The sequence below is a fragment of the Schistocerca gregaria genome, chromosome 9 (assembly GCF_023897955.1).
Source record: "Schistocerca gregaria isolate iqSchGreg1 chromosome 9, iqSchGreg1.2, whole genome shotgun sequence".
In the NCBI taxonomy this organism is placed as follows: domain Eukaryota; kingdom Metazoa; phylum Arthropoda; class Insecta; order Orthoptera; family Acrididae; genus Schistocerca; species Schistocerca gregaria.
The window spans coordinates 173,254,237-173,280,936 of record NC_064928.1 but is presented as its reverse complement, the minus strand read 5'-3'; the positions used below and the strand labels follow the sequence as shown (position 1 = coordinate 173,280,936).

The following is a 26,700-nucleotide window of genomic DNA, read 5'->3' as shown; positions in this document are numbered from 1 at the left end:
CGTCACATAGCTCCGAATAAATCGTGACATTAAATTAACCAAAGTAATACGAGTAACGAGTGAGCAAATGGAATACCACAGACTAACACAAGAATGCCTAAATGCATGTCGTACCTTCCCACCGTGAGACCGACGCAGATCCTAGGGGAGAAATGAGAACAGAAGCCGAGAGCAGAAATGTGTTAAGCTATAAGGCCCTACTTTTCTAAACATTCATGGTGGCGTCTGTTTGTTCTATATCGTGTCTCCCTACCACTTTCGCGCAACGACGCTCTGAGCCTGTTTGTTAGGGAACTGACTAATTTGAACCTGGGACCTGTTGCTGGTAAGGAGACGCCAGACCACACATGACATGTAGAATTCAGAAGAGTTCAGTGAGACTAGCGATGATACAACCAAATACTTATTGATCTCAGCGTCAGCTCCACTGCACTCCATGTAAAACAATCTTAATACTAACTAAATTTAGTGGAAGCGGATCAAGGCTATCCTATTTTTAGTTAGCTGGTAAAGTAACGTCAAAAAAGCAGTTAAGATACCGTTGGAAATTTTATTCTACTCACAAAACATTGTTTATAAGTTGCGCTATTGAGAAAAGGAAGTGTTCTACAGTGGATCGAAGGATGACCTATGCCATATCACATCTATAATCTAGGTTTAAACTAAGTTTCATAAAAGAGAAAACTATCAAAATGATCTACAGTGACCCTCAATTATCTTTAATTACCTGTCTAACTTGTCGTAAATTACAGTGGCTGATGTCGTTTCTCAATAATTATATAACAGAGAAATCATCGCGTTTCAGATTTTTACTTCAAGTGGCAAATGTGAACACCATGAGCTTTAATTTACGATCGACACTAGTATTACGCAAAAAGGGGGTGTAACAGATTAGACTTCTGCAGTTATGAGTGAAGCTTTATGCGCTGTTATGCGGCATTGCGTGCGTTCATTACCTTGTCGTTGGTTAGACAGCTTCAGGGGGGCAGCGGCCGGCGTAGCAGCCATCCAGCTCGCCATCTCGGAACTAACTCTCTTCTCCTAACTTCTCCTTACTACCATGTACCGAAGATGGTTTAAAAAAACTATCTGGCTGTGTTTTCATCTGACCAATCTGGGTCTCAATGTTAACCTTAAGATCCGCCTACAAAAATTCTGTCTGTCCAATGAGAAACGTTATACTTTTGTGGTGGGGCAATGTTTTTAGAGTTTGCAACGTAACACAGACGCGAAAAAGTCTCACGCTAAGACTTGTAGCTGGTGTGGTCCTTTTAGCGTTATCGTACTATACTGTTCTTCTAGAGGGCTCTATCTTTTAACATGGGCTGGGGGGGTGGTCCTAAAGTAACAGAGACGCGAAGAAGTCTCACGCTAAAACTTGCGGGTGGTGTGGCCCTAGTCGTTAGCTGGCGACGTGGGTGTCCAGTCCGTCCCTTATCGTAGGGCCTTCTAGCTTAACACGGTTCTGATCTCGGCTTCTGTTCTCGTTTCTCCCCTCGGAACTGCGTCTGTCTCACGGTGGGAAGGTACGACATGCATTTAGGCATTCTTGTGTTAGTCTGTGGTATTCTATTTGCTCACTCGTTACTCGTATTACTTTGGTTAATTTAATGTCAAGATTTATTCGGAGCTATGTGACGTACTACTAGATTTGCTTATTATGTCAGGGTTTTCATGGAAGGTGTTGGATTTGCCTGACTCCTTACAAAATTTACTCAAGATTTCTTGCAACAGCGGATGTGGAGTACACAAAATGATTAAAATTACAGATCAGTTGCACCAGCGCTTCTGAGGTACCAGGTATCGACCCATGCTGAAACATCCATATTAGTTTGTGGCATAGTCTCGATGCGTGGCAATGTAGGCGCTGACTATTACATCCAGTCGATCATACAGGTGGCGAATACTGTCGTGAGATACGTCATGCCACGTCTGATCAAATTGTTCACGTAGCTGGGTAAGATTTGTAGGTTACAAATCACACAAGTCACTTTTCGTTCCATCATATCCCACACGTGCTCGGTTGGAGACAAGTACGGAGATAGTGCTGCCCAGGGAAGTTGAGTTTCGCGAGCAGTGCGTGGGCGAGCGTTGTCCTGCTGGAGCAACACACCACTTATCTGTTGCAAGAACGGCAAAGGAACGAGTCTTCATCACGTACCGAGCGCTGGTTAGCAGACCCTCCAGAAACACCAAAAGTGAACGAGATTGGTAGCTTATCGCACCCAGACCATAAGGTCTGGGGTGGGCCAATAAGTCTTGAATGAATTCACTCTACGAGACAATCTCACTAGGTCGATGTCACATGCACAAACGACCATCACTCGCATGCATGCAGAATTTGTTTCCATCGCTGAAGGATATTCCAAATGATTCTCTGACGGCACCAGTCTAGCCATGCACGTCGATGCTGTGCCGTGAGTGGAAGATAGGCTAGAGGTGTTCGCGCCTATAGTCCCACTGCTAATATCCTGTTCCGAATAGTTTCTGTTGACATGTCTGGTTCACAAGGCCTCTTATCTGTGCTTTGGTAGTCAGTACGATCTGCCGCTGTTACTTTACAACGCTCCTGGTGGGCGTATACCCTGTGTGGATGTCCAGAACCTCGTCTACAGGAGTGAGAGTGTTCAAGTGGCTACTGACACCAGCAGCGTTGCACGACTGACGCAGCACGTCCAAATTGCGTGGCAATTCTTCGAAAGGACCATCCCTCCTACGGGAAGGCTGCATTTCGACCCCTTCAAACTCGTCAGGTTGGCTATAGGAGCACGAGTGTGTCTCCGTGGTATGGTCGCCTGCTTGCTTCATACATCTGCACCATAGCCTTCTGGCTTTGTACATTACCTATTAGAGGGTAGACCAACGGCCTTGTCGCAGTGTTAACACCGGTTCCCGTCAGATCACCGAAGTTAGGCTCTGTCGGGCTGGGCTCTCACTTGGATGGGTGACCATCCGGTCTGCCGAGCGCTGTTGGCAAGCGGGGTACGCTCAGCCCTTGTGAGGCTAACTGAGGAGCTACTTGATTGAGAAGTAGCGGCTCCGGTCTCTGAATCTGCCATATGGTCTAGAGAGCGGTGTGCTGACCACACGCCCCTCCTATCCGTATCCTGAAATGAGGATGACACGGTTGTTGGATGGTCCCGATGGGCCACTTGTAACCTGGAGACGGAGTGCTACTATCCCCCAGGTGGCATATGCCATCATCGGATGCCATTTTTCCAGGTGTACAATATTTTTCTGTTAGTGTAAATAAATCTCTTTCTGTGCGGGAATCACAGCAACTGTGAGGTTGTAAGACTTGAATACACGGTGAGGTATGGAGGTGTAGATCAGTCCGGGAGGCGTACTCGGATATCCGACGTGGTAAGGGGACTGCTGGTGCAAAGCCTGAAATTCGGACTCAACTCCCAGAGCAGCACACATTTTCGTATGCCACTAATAAACTGTACAGCTAAAGTCTAACAATATTCGCAATTGCGAATACATTTCTGCTATTTCAGACAGCTGCAGATCGTAGCAGTGTCTGTTCCTTTAGGCACGCACGCAGATATGAAGGACATTACACTGTACACTGTAACACACGGACACTGTGAAATAGCTTTGTTTTATGTTATCAATCTTCCGGCTTAATGTGACCTACCACATTTTCTCTCCTGCATCAAGCTATTATCTATTCGTGCTTCTAAATCCACATCCTCGTCTACAGAGCGAACAACAAAAAAGTGGCCTTGAAAACATTTGGACAACTGATGCGGATGTCACCCTTTTTAATGAATCACAGAAAATGCTTGAAGGTCAGTTATTGTTGTTGTGGTCTCCAATCCAGAGACTGGTTTGAGGCAGTTCTCCACACTACTCTATCCTGCGCAAGCTTCTTCGTCTCCCAGTACCTACTGCGACCTACATCCTTCTGAATCTGCTTAGTGTATTCATCTTTTCGTCTCCCTCTACGATTTTTACCCTCTGCGCTGCCCTCCAATACCGAATTGGTGATCCCGTGATGCCTCAGAAGATGTCCTACCAACCGATCCCTTCTTCTTGTTAAGTTGTGCCACAAATTCCTCTTCTCCCCAATTCTATTCAGTACCTCCTCAGTAGTTATGTGATCTATCCATCTAATCTTGAGCATTCTTCTGTAGCAACACATTGGAAAATTTCTTTCCCTTCTTGTCTAAACTATTTATCGTCCATGTTTCACTTCCATACATGGCACACTCCATACATATACTTTGAGAAAAGGCTTCCTGACACTTAAATCTATACTCGATGTTAACAAATTTCTCTTCTTCAGAAACGCTTTCCTTCCCATTGCCAGTCTACATTTCATATCCTCCCTACATTGACTGTCATCAGTTATTTTGCTCCCCCAATACCAACACTCATCTACTACTTTAAGTGTCTCATTTCCTAATCTAATACCCTCAGCATCACCTAATTAAATCGGCTACGTTCCATTATCCTCGTCTTGCTTTTATTGATGTTCGTCTTAGATCCTCCTGTCCATTCCCTTCAGCTTCTCTTCCAGGAGCTTTGCTGTATCTGACAGAACTACAACGTCATTGGCAAACTTCAAAGTTTTTATTTCCACCCCATGGATTTTAATTCCTAATCCAAATTTCTCTTTTGTTTCCTTCACTGCTTGCTCACTATACAGATTGTTTAACATCGGGGATAGGCTACAACCCTGTCTCACTGCCTTCTCAACCAGGAAAGGGCAGTACATTCGCCGAATGTCGTCTCGTTCCAACAGCTCCTCCACGTTCGCTGTTCGATGAGATCGCTACTGTCATCCATAACAATAAAGTCGGCGCCTAACGGACTGCACGAATTTATTTCCATCGAGTTGTCAATACGAGGTGCTGCAATCTGGAAAGTAGTAGTAGATCTTTGCGCCGCTAGGTGGCGAGAGCTGCATATCTGATGAGTCAGCGTGCGAAGTGGCGTTCAGCTGAAAGGACGTGTTGCCTGTCCACAGTGTTATCCGTAATACTCTGTGTTTGGTGTGTGGCGATTTTACTATGGATCCGCGAACAGCCCGTCAGACCGCATCTGATGATGCAACCCTCTTGTCACCGGTTACCACCGGCGACGAGAGCTGGATTTACGGTTATGACCCAGAGACAAAGCAACAAGCGTCCCAGTGGATGAGCCCGGGCTCTCCAAGACCAACAAAAGCGAGACAGGTGAAGAGCAAAGTGAAGAGCATGATCATCGTTTTCTTCTTTGATACCAAGGGACTTGTGCACAGAGATTTCGTCCCACCCAACCATACAGTGAACTCCGCATACTACTGTGACGTTTTGTGAGAGCTCTATGAAAACGTGCGGCGACGACGGCCTGAACTTTGGCGTCAAGGGAACTGGCTGCGGCATCACGGCAACGCGCCCTGTCACATGTCCTTGCTCACCAGAACCTGTTTGACAAAAAACAACATGGCGGCTGCACCCCACCCAGCGTACTCGCCAGATTTGGCACCTTGCGACTTCGCGCTGTTGCCAAAACTGAAACTAAAGTTGGAAGGCCGTCGGTTCGACACTCTAGAGAGGATTCGAGAAGCATCCCTGGCGGTGATAAACACCCTCAAAGAACAGAAAACGTTTGACCAGTGGCAGAAGCGCTGGGACTGGTGTGTACGTGCGGAAGGGAACTACTTTGAGGGTGATAGTGACCATTAGTCCAAAGGTAAGGTTTTCAGCAGATGGCAAAACCAGTCCCGAAAATTTTGGATAGCACCTCGTACGTTCCGTCAATTCGTGTATCTCGTCCTTCAGTTCTGCATGGCAACATATATAAGCGAAGCACGTTTGGCCCACGGTGCCCACTACGGATACCTCATCCAACGGGAAGACTGTAAACAACTCAATAGTGCATCGCTGTATACAAGTGGCCGCTTTCAAAATGGTTCAAATGGCTCTGAACACTATGGGACTTAAAATCTGCGGTCATCAGAACCCTAGACTTAGAACTAATTAAGCCTAACAAACCTAAGGAGATCACACACATCCATGCCCGAGGCAGGATTCGGACCTGCGACCGTAGCAGCAGCGCTATTCCGGATTGAAGCGCCTAGAATCGCTCTGTCACAGCGGCCGACGCGGCTGTTTTCAGGAGGACGATTTCACCGGAAATTCGTAATAAAGATGATATTGCAATGAAATGAACACCCTTAGCTGCTTACAGGCGTCAACATACGTCAACGGGGACAGATGGAAATCTGTGCCCCGTCCGGGACTCGAACCCGGGATCTCCTGCTTACATGGCAGACACTCTATCCACCTGAGCCCCCGAAGACACAGAGGATCTATCTCTGGCACGCCTCCCGTGAAACCCGCATTCTCAACGTAATGTCCCGCACTACATTCGTAGTGCCCTCGCCAATTATACTCATTACTCGCGGGCGTTGCCGATTCCCGTAAGAGTTCGGGCACTGTTTGTGCATTCGCACAGAAGAAGAAGATGGTCAAGTGGGCGGTGAGTCCTAACTATATATATATATATATATATATATATATATATATATATATATATATATATATATATATATATATATATATATATATATATATATATAAGATGGTATATGCTCTTTTATAAGATGGTATATGCTCTTTCGGACATGTCCGAAAGAACAGATACCATCTTAGTATACAGGGTGTTACAAAAAGGTACGGTCAAACTTTCAGGAAACATTCCTCACACACAAATAAAGAAAAGATGTTGTGTGGACATGTGTCTGGAAACGTTTAATTTCCATGTTAGAGCTCATTTTAGTTTCGTCCACCTACGTGCAATGGAGCACGTTATCATGATTTCATACGGGATACTCTACCTGTGCTGCTAGAACATGTGCCTTTACAAGTACGACACAACATGTGGTTCATGCACGATGGAGCTCCTGCACATTTCAGTCGAAGTGTTCGTACGCTTCTCAACAACAGATTCGGTGACCGATGGACTGGTAGAGGCGTACCAATTCCATGGCCTCCACGCTCTCCTGACCTCAACCCTCTTGCCTTTCATTTATAGGGGCATTTGAAATCTCTTGTTTACGCAACTCCGGTACCAAATGTGTGACTCTTCGTGCTCGTATTGTGGACGGCTGTGATACAATACGCTATTCTCCAGGGCTGCATCAGCGCATCAGGGATTCCATGCGACGGAGGGTGGATGCATGTATCCTCGCTAACGGAGGACATTTTGAACATTTCCTGTAACAAAGTGTTTGAAGTCACGCTGGTACGTTCTGTTGCTGTGTGTTTCCTTTGCATGATTAATGTGATTTGAAGAGAAGTAATAAAATGAGCTCTAACATGGAAAGTAAGCTTTTCCGGACACATGTCCACATAACATATATTCTTTCTTTGTCTGTGAGGAATGTTTGCTGAAAGTTTTGCCGTACCTTTTTGTAACACCCTGTATATAAAGATGATAGTTCTGGTTTATGGGCCGCCAACGTGGGATGCTGACACACCATTTTCCACAGCTCAGTGTTTCTGCATCGGGCAACCAATATTGTGTTTGAGCATTAAGTAGTGTCTTCCTTGCTTTTCGGCATTATTACATTTCTCCACATCCAGAGCAAACTGTCAATCAGTACGTCACATTTAAATTCCATTCAGGTCATCCCTACAGTCACTCAGTGACTGCACATCCCAGTCTACTACAGCGTTATTGAAGAACATTTGCAGGTTACTGCTCATCCTATTCCTAACAAATAAAAATGCTATAATCTCTGAAGAATAACATTTAGCAACCTTCTTTTTTTTAATGCAATGAATAGCAGACCCAGGTAAAATAATTTTGGACGGTCCATGCTTCACGGCTATCCTTACAATCCAGGATCCACATCAGCTGTAATAATTAAACGGGGGCTCGGTGTACACTTTATGTGCCGCGCGGGATTAGCCGAGCGGTCTCGGGCGCTGAAGTGCAGCTGATCCCGGTGGAGGTTCGAGTCCTCCCTTGGGCATGGTTGTGTGTGTGTTTGTCCTTAGGATAATTTAGGTAAGTTGTGTGTAAGCTTAGGGACTGATGACCTTAGCAGTTAAGTCCCATAAGATTTCACACACACACACACTACACTTTATGTACATGTGGTCTCACCTTTGTGTCACCTGAGGAGGCGGACAGGATGCGGCCGCTTCACGTCACATACATCTCCAGCCTGGCGAGGGGTCCGCGTTCGATTGCTGGCAGCAGCCGTCTTGCGTCTTGTCGCACTCCGTGATTGGTCGCAGCTCACCTGAAAACGGAAAGACGAAACGGCGTTACTCCAAGACGTACGTCTCTTGTTCTGTGGTCCAGCAGATAATGGCATATTCCGTGTACACACAAGATACTGAATTTAACTGACGAAACCAGAAAATACCTGTAAGAATTTAGGAAATCAAGACGTATAAGAAATGAAACTGACAAAAAGTGCAAAATCCGAAAGTGGCAATGGTTAGAGGAGAAATGAAAAATTGTTGAATCATGCATAACCATGATACAATGAAGAACCAAAAGTATTATGAGCAACTGCCACGACAGGTCTACTCCCAGTTAATGCGTTCCGGGTACGCCACGCAGTAAGGGATGTACGCAGGGTGGGCAGGAACTGGTTGAAAAGCTTGTAAGATAGTTGTAGGGTAGATTGTGCCTAGAAATAATAGTGAAGAAAAAATTCTGTACATGTCGCCGTTTCCAAGTTAATTAGCACTGAGGTTAGCCAGTCAGGTCATTGGGTGCGCTATCAAGCATCCCGCCAGAGGTGGTGAAGCCAAACGCGTTCTTCATTTTATTTCTTAAAATCGAACAAAGACTGGACATGAGGCGGTAGTAAGGACCGAATCCGAGCCAATGGTTGAACAGTCTGGTGCTCAGTCATCTACGCTATGAGAACAACTGACGTTAATTGTATCTGGTGCGTTGCTCGAATTCAACTTCTGAAAGGATCGCTTAATGTGTTCCATAATCCTTAATTAAGAATGGATGAGGAAATTCAGAAGGTATTCATGATTAACTTTTGAAAGGCTCGGATTGTTTAATATGTGCCATAACCTTGAATTAAACAATGCACGTGCAACGGCCTGATCGGCTAACTTCGAAAACGGCGCAACGTATCGAATTTTTTTTCTTAAAAGTTATTCCTCAGTACAACCAATCCTTCAACACCCTTTCTGACCAGCCTGTACGAGCGCAGCAGATACCAACGCGAAATCATTGTAGAGAGGACATGGCCGCCAAACTAGGAAATCCACTGAGTAATCTATTCTGGAGAAGGACAGATTATTACGGACTGGAGCCTGACAGCGAGCATTCGGTACTGGAAACGGCAGTGCTGGTCGGCTGTCGGCGTGCTACTGTCGTTGGTGTCTATGGAAAGTGGCTGACAAGGTGTTGGCCATCCACGCCGCATTACAGAACGTGAAAACAAGGCATCACGAGTGGACTACATTGCCTAAGAAGCTTAAAATCTTGGGGATACTCGCTGTCACAAAACTGTTCCACAGGTGTGCAAAATACACTATCTGATCAAAGGTATCCGAACACCTAGTAATGGACGTTAATATGGGATGTCTCCATCCTCGCTCTTACGATGCCTTGAACTCTGCTGCAATCACATGCAATGGGGTGTCTGAATATCTGTGGACGAATCCGGGACCTTTCTTCCTGAAGAGCCAAAGCCAGAGAGGGTAGTGATGTTGGACTGCCTAGTCTAGAGGGAAGCCAAATTTCCAACTTATCCCAGAGGTGTTCCACTGGATTCAGGTCGGGAGTCTGCGCACGCTAGTTCATTTCAGGAATACTGTTACCTGCAAACAATTGTCTCACAGTGGCTACTCTATGACACGGTGCGTTGTTATGCTCATAGAAACATTCATCGTCTTCTAACGCGGCGCGCGGTCTCAGGTTCCATGTCAGGGACTGCGCGGACCCTCCAGCCGGAGGTTCCAGTCTTCCCTGGAGCATGGATGTGTGTGTGTTGTTCTTAGCATAAGTTAGTTTAAGTAGTGTGTAAGTCTAGGGACCGATGACCTCAGCAGTTGGGTCCCTTACGAATTCACACACAAACTTCCGCAAACCTCTTCTAACGCAAAATACTGTAAAACGTATACATATCGTACCCACGTTTATTGCTTTTTTAAGCACAACAAGGAAACGACAGATAAACGCGCAAAACACACCAATGTACACGTCCGTACTTCACTGTTGGAACTACGTATAATGGTAGTTGACGTTAACCGTGCATCGGCAAAGCCCCTGCCTATAGCGCGATTCGTCACTGCAGATTACTCGTTTCCAGTCTTACACCGTCCTGCGGCTTCGCTCTTTATATCAGCTCGAGGGTCTCTTTACAGTGACTACAGAAACGTGTGGCTAATGAGCAGCTGCTCAAGCACTGTACATTGTATTTCCAAGGTAACTTTAAAAACCTTACGATCCAGGATCGCTAAAAAAGCGTATTTTGGATGACCGGTTTCGACAGAGCTACGTTGTCATCGTCGGATCCTATGCTTTAAGACATTACAACATACTGTCCACCAGTGTCACCAGCTGGTGGTAAACGTGAACAATTTCTAAACGGCTCAATACAGCTATGTTTATGTTTATACAGAGTCCTTTAATTTTGACGTGATCTTCACGATTGTGCGAAGTGTACATTTGGTCCCGGGCATGGATGTGTATCTTTGTCCTTTGGATAATTTAGCTTAAGTAGTGTGTAAGCTTAGAGACTGATGACCTTAGAAGTTATGTCCCATAAGATTTCACACACATTTGAACATTTTTGAAGTGTACGTGGAATGTGAAAGTACTTGTATTACTCAAAATGTTGTATTTTAAAGCATATGATCCATCGATGACAGCATGGCTCTGTCGAAACCGGTCATCCAACAAAATGGGTTTTTCAGCGATCTTGGCAAGTGAATTTTCTTCAGACACCATACACTGCAGGTCGCCCACATACTCGAAATGTCAGGAGTATACAACCATTTTTTGAACTCGCTACATATATTGTGCTATTCGGACTGCTGGCAGCACCTTAGAACTCACGAGTGCTTCCTTCCGCTGATTTCGTACTCCTGAGTACAGATGAATACCAGGCTCTAACTCTTACGGGAATCGGCGAGATGCCATGGGTAAGGAGGCTAACGTGAGGGGGCACGACATCGGCAGTGGGTGGTATAAGTTGAGAAAATGGCCCTGACGGGAGGCATGTTAGGGTATTCCATGTGGTTGCGGTGACTGCTGTGTGTGGATGGCGTAGCGATCAGCTCAACTGACTAGTAAGCGGCAGACTCTGTGTCGAATTCAAGCCCCGAATTCCACATTGATATAAAAAGATGCTCGTTGCAACTAATGTCTTTAATTCCTTTGTGCCCCGAAAAAGAAATTAAAGCTAATTAGCAAACAGAACAAGGAAGGGTGAGATGAGTTAGTGCTACCAAAACCACGAGTTGGCAAAGACCGTCAGTTGGCTTGTTTAGTGTTGCTATAGATGCAGATGTAGATGTAGATTCCACATGTCCCATATAGGGTCATCGAATGAAAATTGAGTCGGACCTGAAAAAGATCAGGTTACTCCATGTGGAATGCTGTAGGTGTAGTATTGGTACTAGGCGGCCATGAAAAGCATCGTGTACCGTCATGTATATGGTAGTTAAGCGGTGTGTATCTGCCAATCGGTTGCGTAGAATCACCACAGTCAGATATGTAGATATCGAGACCTGAACGACAGGCAAAGAGCAGGTGTCATGTTTGGACGTGCCCAGGTCCACAAGGTGAGTGAAGTTGTCCAATTTGTTGCCGTATCTTTGCAGACTGAGCAACGGGTCTACAAGAAATGGCGTACCACTCGCTGCCACGTAAAACTGTGTAACAGCAGCTGTTTTAAAAAAATCTCAACCGAAACGAACCAGAGACGAGTGCCACCGCTAATGCTGATCGGTCTGAAACCCTACAGGAATTGGTGCAGATCCTTCTCAAGCAGTGCCCGAGTTAACACTGCGAAAAAAGCTTCATAGAAGGGACATCTGCAGTCGATCACTTCGGGAAAGGCCACTGGTCACAGCAGCAGACGAACCTCACGGTCCCGAGCCAGCCAAACAGTGCCGGAAGTGGGCACTAGCTGATTGTACCGATCCAGCGAATCGCGATTTCGCCTCTTTTTTCAGATGACCCAAGCCGCCGATTGCAACGACATCTTCAAGGCGCTCTCGTTTTCCAACATCGCTGTCATCTCAGGTGTTGTGGTTGGCAGAACACCGTGTTCCTAGAGGAGGCCGAAAGGCACGCGTTTTAGCTAACGCAGGCTGGCGTCAGGTCTGGAACAGGACCAGGAAATTCGAATTTAGAAACAACGGCCGTAGCTGGTGGAATACTTAACTTTAATCCATTAATGGTGAACGTCGCTCTTGACATTACATGATTCGCCATATCAATAATAACTGATAATGGCGCCTTGCTAGGTCGCAGCAAATGACGTAGCTGAAGGCTATGCTAACTATCGTCTCGGCAAATGAGAGCGTATTTTGTCAGTGAACCATCGCTAGAAAAGTCGGTTGTACAACTGGGGCGAGTGCTACGAAGTCTCTCTAGACCGTATATATGTTTTTGGATAGGGTCCGCCTTTAGCAAAACACAGTTTTGTTTTATAACCCAAACATGTTTCACTGCAGTTGCAGCATCCTCAGTGGGTTTTTATTTTACATCTGTTAAAGATAAAGAACGTTCTTTGTTGTTTTGTATACATGTAGCTATTAGTTTTTAAAAAATGTAATTATAGATATTTGAAAAAACACATAAATTATGATAATCCATACCTTTTTACCACATGGTGTGGTTTTTCTGACGTCTTGTGTTTCTACAATGACCGACCCTATCCAAAAACATATATATTGTTAAAGCAAACACGGAAAAAAGAGCTTCAATACCAAGATGATTACTCTCTAGACCGGCCGTGTGGCGGCGCTCGGTCTGCAATCACTGATGGTGGCGACACGCGGGTCCGACGTATACTACCGGACCGCGGCCGATTTAAAGGCTACCACCTAGCAAGTGTGGTGTCTGGCGGTGACACCAGATCAGGTTTATGGTGTGACGAACACACAGACACTTAATCGCAATCTCTACTCATTCGCTAACAAGGGGAGGCCGCCAATTGTGAAATTCAGATTCGATTCATACTGGGCATAATAAAAGCTCATGGGCAGAGGTGTAATGTGGCAAAGCACCAAGATGCACTTCTGAGCCGTTGTCGAGAAAATCGACAGTTAAAAGAAACCGCTGCTGCGAAATACTGTCTCTGATTAATAATTATCTACAGCGTCGTAGCGAAGCGGTAAGCGCTCCGGTTCGTAATTCGAAGGTCGCCGGATCGAATCTCGCGACATGCAACTTTTTTTATTATTGGTTTTTTGTAATTCATTGCTTATGCATGTTGGTGAAGGCGGATCGCTCTCGAATTCTACCGCCTCCATTTTTCCGTTTGTTTAACAGGGTGTACCAAAGCTCTCACGTCCGCACTGACTTTCGACGATGTTATAAGTTGCGCTAGGGACCGCATCTACACTCTTTCGAAGTTAGCAGGCAACTACTCTGTTATGCGGCGGCTCGTTTCGGCCCATTCAACATCCGTCCTTCATGTGTAACGAGCGAGTAACGGAGTTCATATTTCATACCTGCCACAGCAAATTTGTGTTCGTGGGGTCTCTATTCTAATTCGAACGTTTGACTTACGCTATACGTATTCGTTTCGGAATATCGTTTCTACCTCTTCCGTTAACTATACGTGTTTAGCATTATGAAGACAATTAATAACATTCATGAAATACAACTTTGTTTGCGGAAAACATAATGGTGTTCGAAGTCGCCAGTTTTTTCACTACAAACGACTTTCAACAACTTATTATATGCATAATTGTTGCAACTGAATGCTGGGAATTATATATATATATATATATATATATATATATATATATATATATATATGTGTGTGTGTGTGTGTGTGTGTGTGTGTGTGTGTGTGTACATTTGAATTACAAAAAACATACTAAAAAAAAGTTGCCTGGCGCGAGATTCGATCCGGCGACCTTCGGATTACGAACCCGAGCGCTTATTGCTGCGCCACGACGCTGTAGAAAATTGTTAATCGTAGAGAGTATTTCACCGCAGCGGTTTGCTTTAACTGTCGATTTTCTCGACAGCGGCTGAGAAGTGCATCTTGGTGCTTTGCCACATTACACCTCTGGCCATGAGCTTTTATTATGCGCAGTATGAATCGAATCTGAATTTCACAATTGGCGGCCTCCCCTTGTAAGTCACCAAATCCTAATGCCATAGAGGATGTCTGGAACTATTTGGAACACCAGGTAAAACATACAGAGTCCAGTGAGCCTAATGTGACCACCCCTATGTTCAACGTCATTGGGCAGCAACCACTCACAGAGGGCAGGTGGCCGCACTAGCACCGACGGATATATAAGCCGACTCGGGAGCGCACGGAAAACAGCGCAGTCTTCGTTGTGCGGAAACCGAGCGATTTATCTGACATGAGAAAGGACATAATCATCCGCTTTCGGCCGAAGGGTAGAACCATTTCCGAGTTTCTAAACAGTTCTCGTTCCGGCGTGTTTAAAATATACCCTGCACGTCGATATGGTGCTATTCAAAACTGGCACCGAAGCAACTGTGCTGCAGCACGGCCCACAGATGGGAGCGGTGTACGACACACACAAAGATGTGTAACGGCGAGTGGACGTCCAACCGTTGAGCAACTCACCGCCACGGTTAACCAAGGAGCTACCAACAACGCCCGCAACTGGACGGGGAGGGGGAACGACAAACCGGACTATCTGCCCCGAGAGCTAGAAAACCCGAAGAAATTCTGGTCGTATGTAAAGTACACAAGCGGCAAGACGCAGTAAATACCTTCGCTGCGCAGTTTTCCGAAATTCCTTCACCACGTAAGACGAATGGAATATTCCAGAATTTGAAACACGAACAGCTGCTAGCATGAGTTTCTTAGAAGTAGATACCTTAGGGGTTGCGAAGCAACTCAAATCACTTGATACGGGCAAGTTTTCAGGTCCAGATTGTATACCGATTAGGTTCCTTTCAGATTACACTGATACAATAGCTCCCTACTTATCGATCATATACAACCGCTCGCTCACCGGTAGATCTGTACCTACAGATTGGAAAATTGCGCAGGTCGCACCAGTGTTTAAGAAGCGTAGTAGGAGTAATCCATCGAACTACAGACCTATATCATTGACGTCGGTTTGCAGTAGGGTTTTGGAGCATATACTGTATTCAAACATTATGAATCACCTCGAAGGGAACGATCTATTGGTACGTAATCAGCATGCTTTCAGAAAACATCGCTCTTGTGCAACGCAGCTAGCTCTTTATTCGCACGAAGTAATGGCCGCTATCGACAGGGGATCTCGTTGATTCCGTGTTTCTAGATTTCTGGAAAGCTTTTGACACCGTTCCTCACTAGCGACTTCTAATCAAGCTGTGGGCCTATAGGGTATCGTCTCAGTTGTGCGACTGGATTCGTGATTTCCTGTCAGGAAGGTCGCAGTTAGTAGTAATACACGGCAAATCATCTAGTAAAATTGAAGTGATATCAGGTGTTCCCCAGGGAAGCGTCCTGGGACCTCTGCTATTCCTGATCTATATAAATGACCTGGGTGACAATCTGATCAGTTCTCTTAGGTTGTTCGCAGATGATGCTGTAATTTACCGTCTAGTAAAGTCATCCGAAGACCAGTATCAGTTGCAAAGGGATTTAGAAAAGATTGCTGTATGGTGTGGCAGATGGCATTTGACGCTAAATAACGAAAATTGTGAGGTGATCCACATGAGTTCCAAAAGAAATCCGTTGGAATTCGATTAATCGATAAATAGTACAATTCTAAAGGCTGTCAATTCAACTAAGTACCTGGGTGTTAAAATTACGAACAACTTCAATTGGAAAGACCACATAGATAATATTGTGGGGAAGGCGAACCAAAGGTTGCGTTTCATTGGCAGGACACTTAGAAGATGCAACAAGTCTAATAAAGAGACAGCTTACACTACACTCGTTCGTCCTCTGTTAGAATATTGCTACACGGTGTGGGATCCTTACCAGGTGGGATTGACGGTGGACATCGAAAGGGTGCAAAAAGGGCAGCTCCTTTTGTATTATCACGTAATAGGGGAGAGAGTGTGGCAGATATGATACGCGAATTGGGATGGAAGTCATTACAGCAAAGACGTTTTTCATCGCGGCGAGATCTTTTTACGAATTTTCAATCACCAACTTTCTCTTCCGAATGCGAAAATATTTTGTTGAGCCCAACCTACATAGGTAGGAATGATCATCAAAATAAAATAAGAGAAATCAGAGCTCGAACAGAAAGGTTTAGGTGTTCGTTTTTCCCGCGCGCTGTTAGGGAGCGGAATAGTAGAGAGGTAGTATGATTGTGGTTCGATGAACCCTCTGCCAAGCACTTAAATGTGAATTGCAGAGTAGTCATGTAGATGTAGATGTAGATGTAGATGTAGAGGCAATTTCAGAAGGCGACGAACTCACATTCTTCAAGAAAAAAACCTTGCTTCACAAAGCGCCTATCATCCAACGCACGTTGGTCTATCGATTATTGATATAATTTGAAACACATCCCAGTTGGTTTTTGAAGATTTTTGTACACATTCTAAGCTGATTTCTGAACGTATCATAAGTTGATTTTTGAAGTCCCTGCTCGGTGAAACCTGCAAACAAAAGGGGACGGGACTACATGAGCTGAGTCGAATAAACCCCAACAGCTGAGTGCCAATCGCTGTTTATTTATGTGGTTGACTGGGTGTGCAAATGGTCGGCGTTGTTATAATTATTAGTGAAATCCACAGCTTCAGAATCCCAGAGTGGAAATAAACGACTAACAGGATTAACACGATTAACAGGTAAGAAAGATTACATATTGTCGGTGTATCTAAGAAATGAAATTTTTACAGGAAATTTTTGCCATACCGCTAGACTACTAAGGGCCATTTGCACAGCCCCAGTTGGCAGCCGCTTCAGTCCTGTTCTCGGAAGAGCGAGGAAAAACGTCGTTGTACGAACAGGTAATAACACATAACCGGAGAAATAACGTGGGATAACTAAACCGGTGATTCTGGCAGGGTTAGCGAAGTTAACAGGAGAATATGTTTTGACTATGAAAGGAATAGTTACAGAGTTAGTGATAACAAGATTGTTTATTTGAACGAGGAAGGACAAGAAATATAACGGTTTCAGAGTTATATAAAAGTTTCGTACTACTACCACTTTTCGATCTCGTGTTTGAGAAACCAGATGGTGATAGTGGTGGTGGTTAGTGTTTAACGTCCCGTCGACAACGAGGTCATTAGAGACGGAGCGCAAGCTCGGGGTAGGGAAGGGTTGGGAAGGAAATCGGCCGTGCCCTTTCAAAGGAACCATCCCGGCATTTGCCTGAAGCGATTTAGGGAAATCACGGAAAACCTAAATCAGGATGGCCGGAGACGGGATTGAACCGTCGTCTCCCCGAATGCGAGTCCAGTGTGCTAACCACTGCGCCACCTCGCTCCGTGAGGAACCAGAGCACATGAATGAAATCTGAAACTATTTCCTAACATAAAACTTTTCGCTTGTAGTATGCCTAACAGGCATCTGAATTTATTTATTTATTTATTTACTTATTTTTATTTAAGTTTGTGGTAAGATCTTATGGGACCAAGCTGCTCAGATCATCAGTCACTAAGCTTACGCTCTACTAAATCTAATGTTCAATGTGGCTACCTTTGGCTGCACGACAAACATCGACGCGGTAGCCAAACGCGTCCCACACACACAGAAGCGTATCTGCTGTTTCTGAGTGCACGGCAGCAGTGGCCCGGTTCCCCAGATCGTTCAGAGTGGTCGGTAGAGGCGGGACGTAAACAGCTTCCTTCACATAGCCCCATAAGAAATAGTCGCAGGGTCTGAGATCAGGAGATCTCGGTGGCCAGAAGTGCAGAGCCAGGTCCTCAAGTCCCCTGCGACCGATCGAGCACTGAGGAAGGGAGTCATCCAAAAAGCCTCGTTCATCACGGTGCCAATGGGGCGGATCTCCATCCTGTTGGAAAATGAAATCCTGGGAATCTTCCATAACTTGAGGGAACAGCCATTGTTCCAAAATTTCAAGGTGCGTGATTCTCGTTACAGTTCTTTCCGCAAAGAAAAATGGTCCACAAACTTTTGTACAGAATACGGCACAGAAAACGTTGATCTTCGGTGAGTCTCTTTCGGGCAATGGTGAATGTGGATTTTCCATACCCCATACGTGGACATTGTGTCTGTTGACTTTTTCACTAAGGTGGAACATCGCTTTATCGTTAAAAGTTACACGCTGTAGAAATGAGTCATCCTCCATCTTTACTAGCATATAACCAGAAAATGCGAGACGCTTCTCTTTGTTATTGGAGTTGAGAGCTTGCACACGTTGTAATCGGTAGGGTTTGTACAGCAAACGCTGTCTCAAAACTCGCCATACAGCTGGTAGGGGTTGAGCCGTGGTAAAAATTGCTATTTTGAAGAGCGCGCCGCAGCGCGTAGTGTGAAACAGTCGCCCTCCGTTTCTGGCGGTGGCACCGCTGTGGCAATCGCAGCTTTGGTGTCTCCCTCTGGTGGAAAAGGGGAAAAGTTGCCTGTTCAAGTGCACTTAAGGGGCGCTATCGGCTCCGCAAAAGAGTGAGTCTGTAAGTCTCGGCGAGGATAAGCGGATAGGCAGTTAGTCAGTCAGTCAGTCAGTCGGAGGCAGTTGGACAGCCAGGACAGTCTGTCAGTCTAGGCGAGTCTGGTCAGTTGGTCGGCCAAGTTAGTCTGGGTCTGTCTCTTGTCCGCATTGGTGAGACGATTAGTGCCTGTCGGTCGTCCGGAGTGCTAGCATGTGTTAGGCCGCCAGTCTGCTCGAGTTTCCTCAGGCAAATGGGCACTGGCGATTGGATCGATCGGTTGGTCGGCCGCGCACTGGGACACGACTTGTCCGCCTGGAGCGTCGACGCATGCGAGGTCTCCACGTGAGTCCAGTGGGCCGCGCCGTATAGAAAGGGGTAGTGGCTTCGCGGGTCACACGAGAGTAACAGAAGCGAAACCACCACATCGGCTGGCCGGTGCGAGCTGCGACGCCGTGAGACGGGAGATCGGCGCGCCTTCCTGCGTCCGTCGAAGCTGGTGGCAGCGGACGTTTCGGGAGAGCGTTTTGGGGGTGCTGCACCAGGTCTTCGCTAGAAATCGCAGTTATTAGAAGTTGGGTGATTAGTGATATGTTGTTTCAGTTACTTGCTAAATTCTACTTGTGTTCTTGGTCAGTCTCTCGTCTCCAGCTTGCTCGCCTGTCTCTCGTCCGCATTTGTTAGGCAGTTAGTTTTTGTCTGTCTGTCTGTCGATCTGCCATACGTTAATAGCTGCCTCTGTCATGTGTGTAGGATTCGGTGTTAACGAATTTATAGAATTAACGTAAAGGCCTATCATCTTGCGAGGCGGTATATGTGTAATGTAGAGCATATTGTACACTTTATGTAAGTCTGAATTTCATGGGTTTTATTTAAATAGTCATTTTTATAAAGTTGCCAATCTTCCACCATAAGAGCCCTTTTAAAAACAATTTGCACTTTTGGTGGCAAATCATTTCTTAATGTGAGTGTTTGTACCATTTCCATCCCTCTTAAGCGGTGCGTACTTAATGTGTTTGTGTGAGTTGTTAAAATTTTTAGTTTAAGGTAATCTACCATTTCCATCCCTCTTACGGGGTGCGTAATTAATGTGTTTTCAGAGGTCGTCGTTAGCGGTCGTGACTACGGCCGTGTTGAAAAGCAGCTGAAGCTTCTCAGCCCGAAGGCTCCTAGTGTAATAATAATAATAATAATAATAATAATAATAATAATTTAAAGGGTGTTTTATGATTGTAATTTTAAATCTTTTTATGAAAAGTCTTACAGGAATAAAATTCACATTTGTTAAAGGTAATTTTATTTTCCTATCAGTTACTTCCTGGCAACTACTTCCACGCTCACCTAGTGTGATTAAATGTGTTAATGTTCTTGGTGAATCGCTAGTAAATAAAGTAATTTCTTTAAGAAAAAGATTTTGAAAGTAAAAATTCACGGTTCAGGGGTATTCCAAATTCTCGACTGATTCTGTTGGTGGACTTATTGGGACTGCGCACAGAACGTTTTTGAATCCGTTGAACAACAACCTCTGACACGCGTGGTCGGCCTGTCGTTTGCACTTACTCCCAGTCTGTTTAAATTGCTTAAACGAACGGCTAATGCTTTTGCGAGGTGGTGGTTGAATAAGAATTTGGTACGAAATGCCCGCTCACTTTTCGCGAACTAAGAACGCAGAAAACCTTGCGCTCAACAGTCGCCATCGCATTCACAACTGACAGCGCGAACTCTACCGGCCCCTTCTGAAACCATCGCCGCCCGCCCGCCGCCGTCCGCCAAAAACTTTCAAACTTCCTCTTTTCATTGGTGTTATAACTGAATACACACGAATCTTTGAAAATGGGTCAATCATTTAGAATAACCCTGTCTTCTCTCGCGTTATAAACGAGGTAGATAAATTTGTGGAAAATAATCTCGCTTATTTGGCGTGTATTTTTTATTTATCTAGCACACAGTGACAAAACAGACGTAATCAAATTGAAAAATTATACCAGTGTTGGCTACTGTTCGTATTAACAGCTTTTTCAGTATCAGACAACGACATTTTGATTTTTCATGTAGCCAAACGTATGACGAACTTTGATGAGGTAATAGATTCTTTCGCACAAAGGAAAGCACGTCGTACAAGACTGTAACAAGATTTGAGATATAAAATGCTTGGACCTACGGATTGAGGAAATTGATCCCGTGTTGATTGTCTCTTGTCTTTAGTGGTTTCATGTTTCCTATATTTAATTTTACGTCACACAAAAGACAAATAAGGAATGAAAAGTGCAAATATTCTAAAGAGATCTTTTTTCCCGGACACAAATAATCCCACTATATCTAACTTTAACCTATCCATTTCCCTTTTTAAATTTTCTAACCTGCCCGATTAAGGGATCTGACATTCCACGCTTCGATCCGTAGAAGTCGGTTTAATAATGAATAGGAAAATAGGAATGCGGGTAAGCTACTACAAACAGCATAGTGAACGCATTATTGTGGCCAAGATAGATACGAAGCCCACGCCTACCACAGTAGTACAATTTTATATGCCAACTAGCACTGCAAATGACGAAGAAATTGAAGAAATATATGATGAAATAAAAGAAATTATTCAGATAGTGAAGAGAGATGAAAATTTTGTAGTCAGGGGTGACTGGAATTCGTCAGTAGAAAAAGGGAGAGAAGGAAACGTAGTAGGTGAATTTGGATTGGGGGTAAGAAACGAAAGAGGAAGCTGCATGGTAGAATTTTGCACAGAGCATAACCTAATCATAAAAGAAGATTCTATACTTCGAAGAAGCCTGGAGATGCTGATAGGTTTCAGATAGATTACATAATGGTAAGGCAGAGATTAAGGAATCAGGTTTTAAATTGTATGACACTTCCTGGGACAGATGTGAACTCTGACCACAATCTATTGGTTATGAACTGTAGATTAAAACTGAAGAAACTGCAAAAAGGTGAGAATTTAAGGAGATGGGACCTAGATAAATTGAAAGAACCAGAGGTTGTACAGAGTTTCAGGGAGAGCAGGGGGAACATTTGACAAGAATGCGGGTAAGAAATACAGTACAAGAAGAATGGGTATCTTTGAGGGATGAAGTGGTGAAGGCAGCAGAGTATCCAGTACGTGAAAAGACGAGGGCTAGTAGAAATCCTTGGATAACAGAAGAAATATTGAATTTAATTGATGAATGGAGAAAATATAAAAACGCAGTAAACGAAGCAGGCAAAAGGGAATACAAACATCTCAAAAATGAGATCGACAGGAAGTGCAAAATGGCTAAGCAGGGATGGCTAGAGGGCAAATGTAAGGATATAGAGGCTTATCGCACTAGGGGTAAGATAGATACTGCCTACAGGAAAATTAAAGAGACCGTTGGAGAAAAGAGAACCACTTGTAAGAATATCAGGAGCTCAGATGGAAACCAGTTCTAAGCAAAGAAGGGAAAGCAGAAAGGTGGAAGGAGTATATAGAGGGTCTATATAAGGGCGATGTACTTGAGGACAATATTATGGAAGTGGAAGACGATGTAGATGAAGATGAAATGGGAGATACGATACTGCGTGAAGAGTTTAACAGAGCACTGGAAGACCTGAGTCGAAACAAGGCCCCTGGAGTAGACAACATTCCATTAGAACTACAGATAGCCTTGGGAGCGCCAGTCCTGACAAAACTCTAGCATCTGGTGAGCAAGATGTATGAGACAGGGGAAATTCCCTCATACTTCAAGAAGAATATAATAATTCCAATCCCAAAGAAAGCGGGTGTTGACAGGTGTGAAAATTACCGAACTATCAGTTTAATAAGTCACGGCTCCAAAATACGAATTCTTTACAGACGAATGGAAAAACTAGTAGAAGCTGACCTCGGGGGAAGATCATTTTGGATTCTGTAGAAATATTTGAACGCGTGAGGCAATACTGATCCTAGGACTTATCTTAGAAGCTAGATTAAGGAAAGGCTAACCTACGTTCCTAGCATTTGTAGACTTAGAGAAAGCTTTTGGCAATGTTGACTGGAATACTCTCTTTCAAAATCTGAAGGTGGCAGGGGTAAAATATAGGGAGCGAAAGGCTATTTAGAATTTGTATAGAAACCAAATGGCAGTTATAAGAGTTGAGGGGCATGAAAGGGAAGCAGTGGTTGGGAAGGGAGTGATACAGGGTTGTAGCCTCTCCCCGATGTTATTCAATCTGTATATTGAGCAAGCAGTAAAGGAAACAAAAGAAAAATTCGGAGTAGGTGTTAAAATCCGTGGAGAAGAAATAAAAACTTTAAGGGTCGCCGATGACATTGTAAATCTGTCAGAGACAGCAAAGGACTTGGAAGAGCAGTTGAACAGAATGGACAGTGTTTTGAAAGGAGGATATAAGATGAACATCAACAAAAGCAAAACAAGGATAATGGAATGTAGTCGAATTAAGTTGGGTGATGATGAGGGTATTACACTCCTGGAAATGGAAAAAAGAACACACTGACACCGGTGTGTCAGACCCACCATACTTGCTCCGGACACTGCGAGAGGGCTGTACAAGCAATGATCACACGCACGGCACAGCGGACACACCAGGAACCGCGGTTTTGGCCGTCGAACGTTGTGCACCGTCGACGTCAGTGTCAGCCAGTTTGCCGTGGCATACGGAGTTCCATCGCAGTCTTTGACACTGGTAGCATGCCGCGACAGCGTGGACGTGAACCGTATGTGCAGTTGACGGACTTGGAGCGAGGGCGTATAGTGGGCATGCGGGAGGCCGGGTGGACGTACCGCCGAATTGCTCAACACGTGGGGCGTGAGATCTCCACAGTACATCGATGTTGTAGCCAGTGGTCGGCGGAAGGTGCACGTGCCCGTCGACCTGGGACCGGACCGCAGCGACGCACGGATGCACTCCAAGACCGTAGGATCCTACGCAGTGCCGTAGGGGACCGCACCGCCACTTCCCAGCAAATTAGGGACACTGTTGCTCCTGGGGTATCGGCGAGGACCATTCGCAACCGTCTCCATGAAGCTGGGCTACGGTCCCGCACACCGTTAGGCCGTCTTCCACTCACGCCCCAACATCGTGCACCCCGCCTCCAGTGGTGTCGCGACAGGCGTGAATGGAGGGACGAATGGAGACGTGTCGTCTTCAGCGATGAGAGTCGCTTCTGCCTTGATGCCAATGATGGTCGTATGCGTGTTTTGCGCCGTGCAGGTGAGCGCCACAATCAGGACTGCATACGACCGAGGCACACAGGGCCAACACCCGGCATCATGGTGTGGGGAGCGATCTCCTACACTGGCCGTACACCTCTGGTGATCGTCGAGGGGACACTGAATAGTGCACGGTACATCCAAACCATCATCGAACCCATCGTTCTACCATTCCTAGACCGGCAAGGGAACTTGCTGTTCCAACAGGACAATGTACGTCCGCATGTATCCCGTGCCACCCAACGTGCTCTAGAAGGTGTAAGTCAACTACCCTGGCCAGCAAGATCTCCGGAACTGTCCCCCATTGAGCATGTTTGGGACTGGATGAAGCGTCGTCTCATGCGGTCTGCAAGTACAAACGTGCTCTAGAAGGTGTAAGTCAACTACCCTGGCCAGCAAGATCTCCGGCTCTGTCCCCCATTGAGCATGTTTGGGACTGGATGAAGCGTCGTCTCATGCGGTCTGCAAGTACAGCACGAACGCTGGTCCAACTGAGGCGCCAGGTGGAAATGGCATGGCAAGCCGTTCCACAGGAGTACATCCTGCATCTCTACGATCGTCTCCATGGGAGAATAGCAGCCTGCATTGCTGCGAAAGGTGGATATACACTGTACTAGTGCCGACATTGTGCATGCTCTGTTGCCTGTGTCTATGTGCCTGTGGTTCTGTCAGTGTGATCATGTGATGTATCTGACCCCAGGAACGTGTCAATAAAGTTTCCCCTTCCTGGGACAATGAATTCACGGTGTTCTTATTTCAATTTCCAGGAGTGTAGATTAGGAAATGAGACACTTACAGTAGTAAAGGAGTTTTGCTATTTGGGGGAGCAAAATAACTGATGATGGTCGAAGTAAAGAAGATATCAAATGTAGACTGGCAATGGAAAGGAAAGCGTTTCTGAAGAAGAGAAATTTGTTAACATCGAGTATAGATTTAACTGTCAGGAAGCCTTTTCTCAAAGTATCTGTATGGAGTGTAGCCATGTATGGAAGTGAAACATGGACGATAAATAGTTTGGACAGGAAGAGAATAGGCTTTCGAAATGTGGTGCTACAGAAGAATGCTGAAGATTGTATTGGTAGATCACATAACTAATGAGGATGTATTGATTAGAATTGGGGAGAAGAGGAGCTTGTGGCACAACTTGACTAGAAGAAGGGATCGCTTGGTAGGACATGTTCTGAGGCATCAATGGATCACCAATTTAGTATTGGAGTGCAGCGTGGAGGGTAAAAATCGTAGAGGGAGACCAAGAGATGAATACACTAAGCAGATTTAGAAGGATGTAGGTTGCAGTATGTACTGGGAGATGAAGAAGCTTGCACAGGATAGAGTAGCAGGAAGAGCTTCATGAAACCAGTCTCAGGACTGAAGAGCATAACAACAACAACAACAACAACAACAAGTTCTGTGGGACTTATGACTTCAGATGTTAGGTCCCATAGTGGTTAGAGCCATTTGAACCATTTCTTCAGAAGGATGTGCGCTACCAAATGAACATATTTTTGAAAAATCGATTTTTTAAAATTTTTGACGTTCAGTCTCAAGCTCTCGAGGGAAGGGAGAAGGGCGCCACTATCAAATTTTTGTCCCCGTTCGGAAATATACTCGATCTGGGACTGCTGTAAACAGGGACTCCTGAGCGAGCGTTCAGCGAACGTTGCAGGCGCTTGGTCCGTGCACCCACGCTGACTGCTGTTCATCGGCGGCGAAGGCTGGAATTTTTACGCCAGCACCGCAAGTGCACGTCCACTGAGTGCCCGGCAGGTGGCCTTCTCACATGAATCACATGTTATGCTCCGTCAGGCAGGTGACTGTGGGTGTGAACGGCGTGAAATCTCGGAAAGCAAGCACCCTGCAACGGGGAGGGAGCAATAAGGTCTCTATAATGTTTCTATCGGTGTTCTCTCCATTTTGTAAGGTACAATGGATCAACACAAGTGTACATCTGTCATTAGGGACCATGTCCACCGCTTCCCACTGTTTGTATTTTAGTCGGCTCGATGGCGTCTACCAGCAGGACACCGCGACGCCTCACACAGCTGACAGTGTACATGCGTACCTAGAAGGAATGATAATTAATCGAAACAGGTGATGTTGATGTACCTCAATGGGGCAGTTGAAAATGTGTGCCCTGACCGGGATCTCCTGCTTACATGGCAGACGCTCTATCCATCTGAGCCACCGAGGGCACAGAGGATAGCGCGACTGCAGGGACTTATCCCTTGCACCGTTCCCGTCAGACCCAAATTCCCAACATTCGGTATGTTCTTAAAGGATATTTGCCCATTTACTCGTTACTCGTGCCAACTAAGGTGACCGAGCGAGGTGGAGCAGTGGTTAGACACTGGACTCGCATTCGGGAGGACGACGGTTCAATTCGGCTTCCGGCCATCCTGATTTAGGTTTTCCGTGATTTCCCTAAATCGCTCCAGGCAAATGCTGGGATGGTTCCTGTTGTGGTTGGCAGGAGAGACAACACCGTGTTATTAAAGGAGGCCGAAACACGCGTTTAGCTCACGCAGGCTGGCGTGAGGTCTGGAACATGACAAGGTAATTAGAATTGAAAAAAAAACCGGACGTAGCTGCTGGAATACTTAACTTTAATCCATTAATGACGAACGTCGCTCGTGACAGTGCATGATTCGCAATATCAGTGTAACTGATAATGGCGCCTTGCTAGGTCGTAGCAAATAACGTAGCTGAAGGCTATGCTAATTATCGTCTCGGCAAATGAGAGCGTAGAAGTCATTGAACCATCGCTAGCAAAGTCGGCTGTACAACTGGGCGAGTGCTAGGAAGTCTCTCTAGACCT

The 26,700-nt window shown here is 45.4% G+C and overlaps 1 protein-coding gene across 2 annotated transcripts in view; it reads right to left on the bottom strand.

Annotated features, from left to right (window-relative positions):
* The window catches only part of LOC126292018 (facilitated trehalose transporter Tret1-2 homolog), a 184,839-nt gene that overhangs the window by 83,169 nt on the left and 74,970 nt on the right, over positions 1–26,700 (bottom strand). For both annotated transcript variants that reach the window (XM_049985810.1, XM_049985811.1), the window contains exon 3: positions 8,104–8,242. The gene's annotated coding sequence lies outside the window, so the exon portion shown is untranslated. The remainder of the gene's footprint in view (positions 1–8,103; positions 8,243–26,700) is intronic.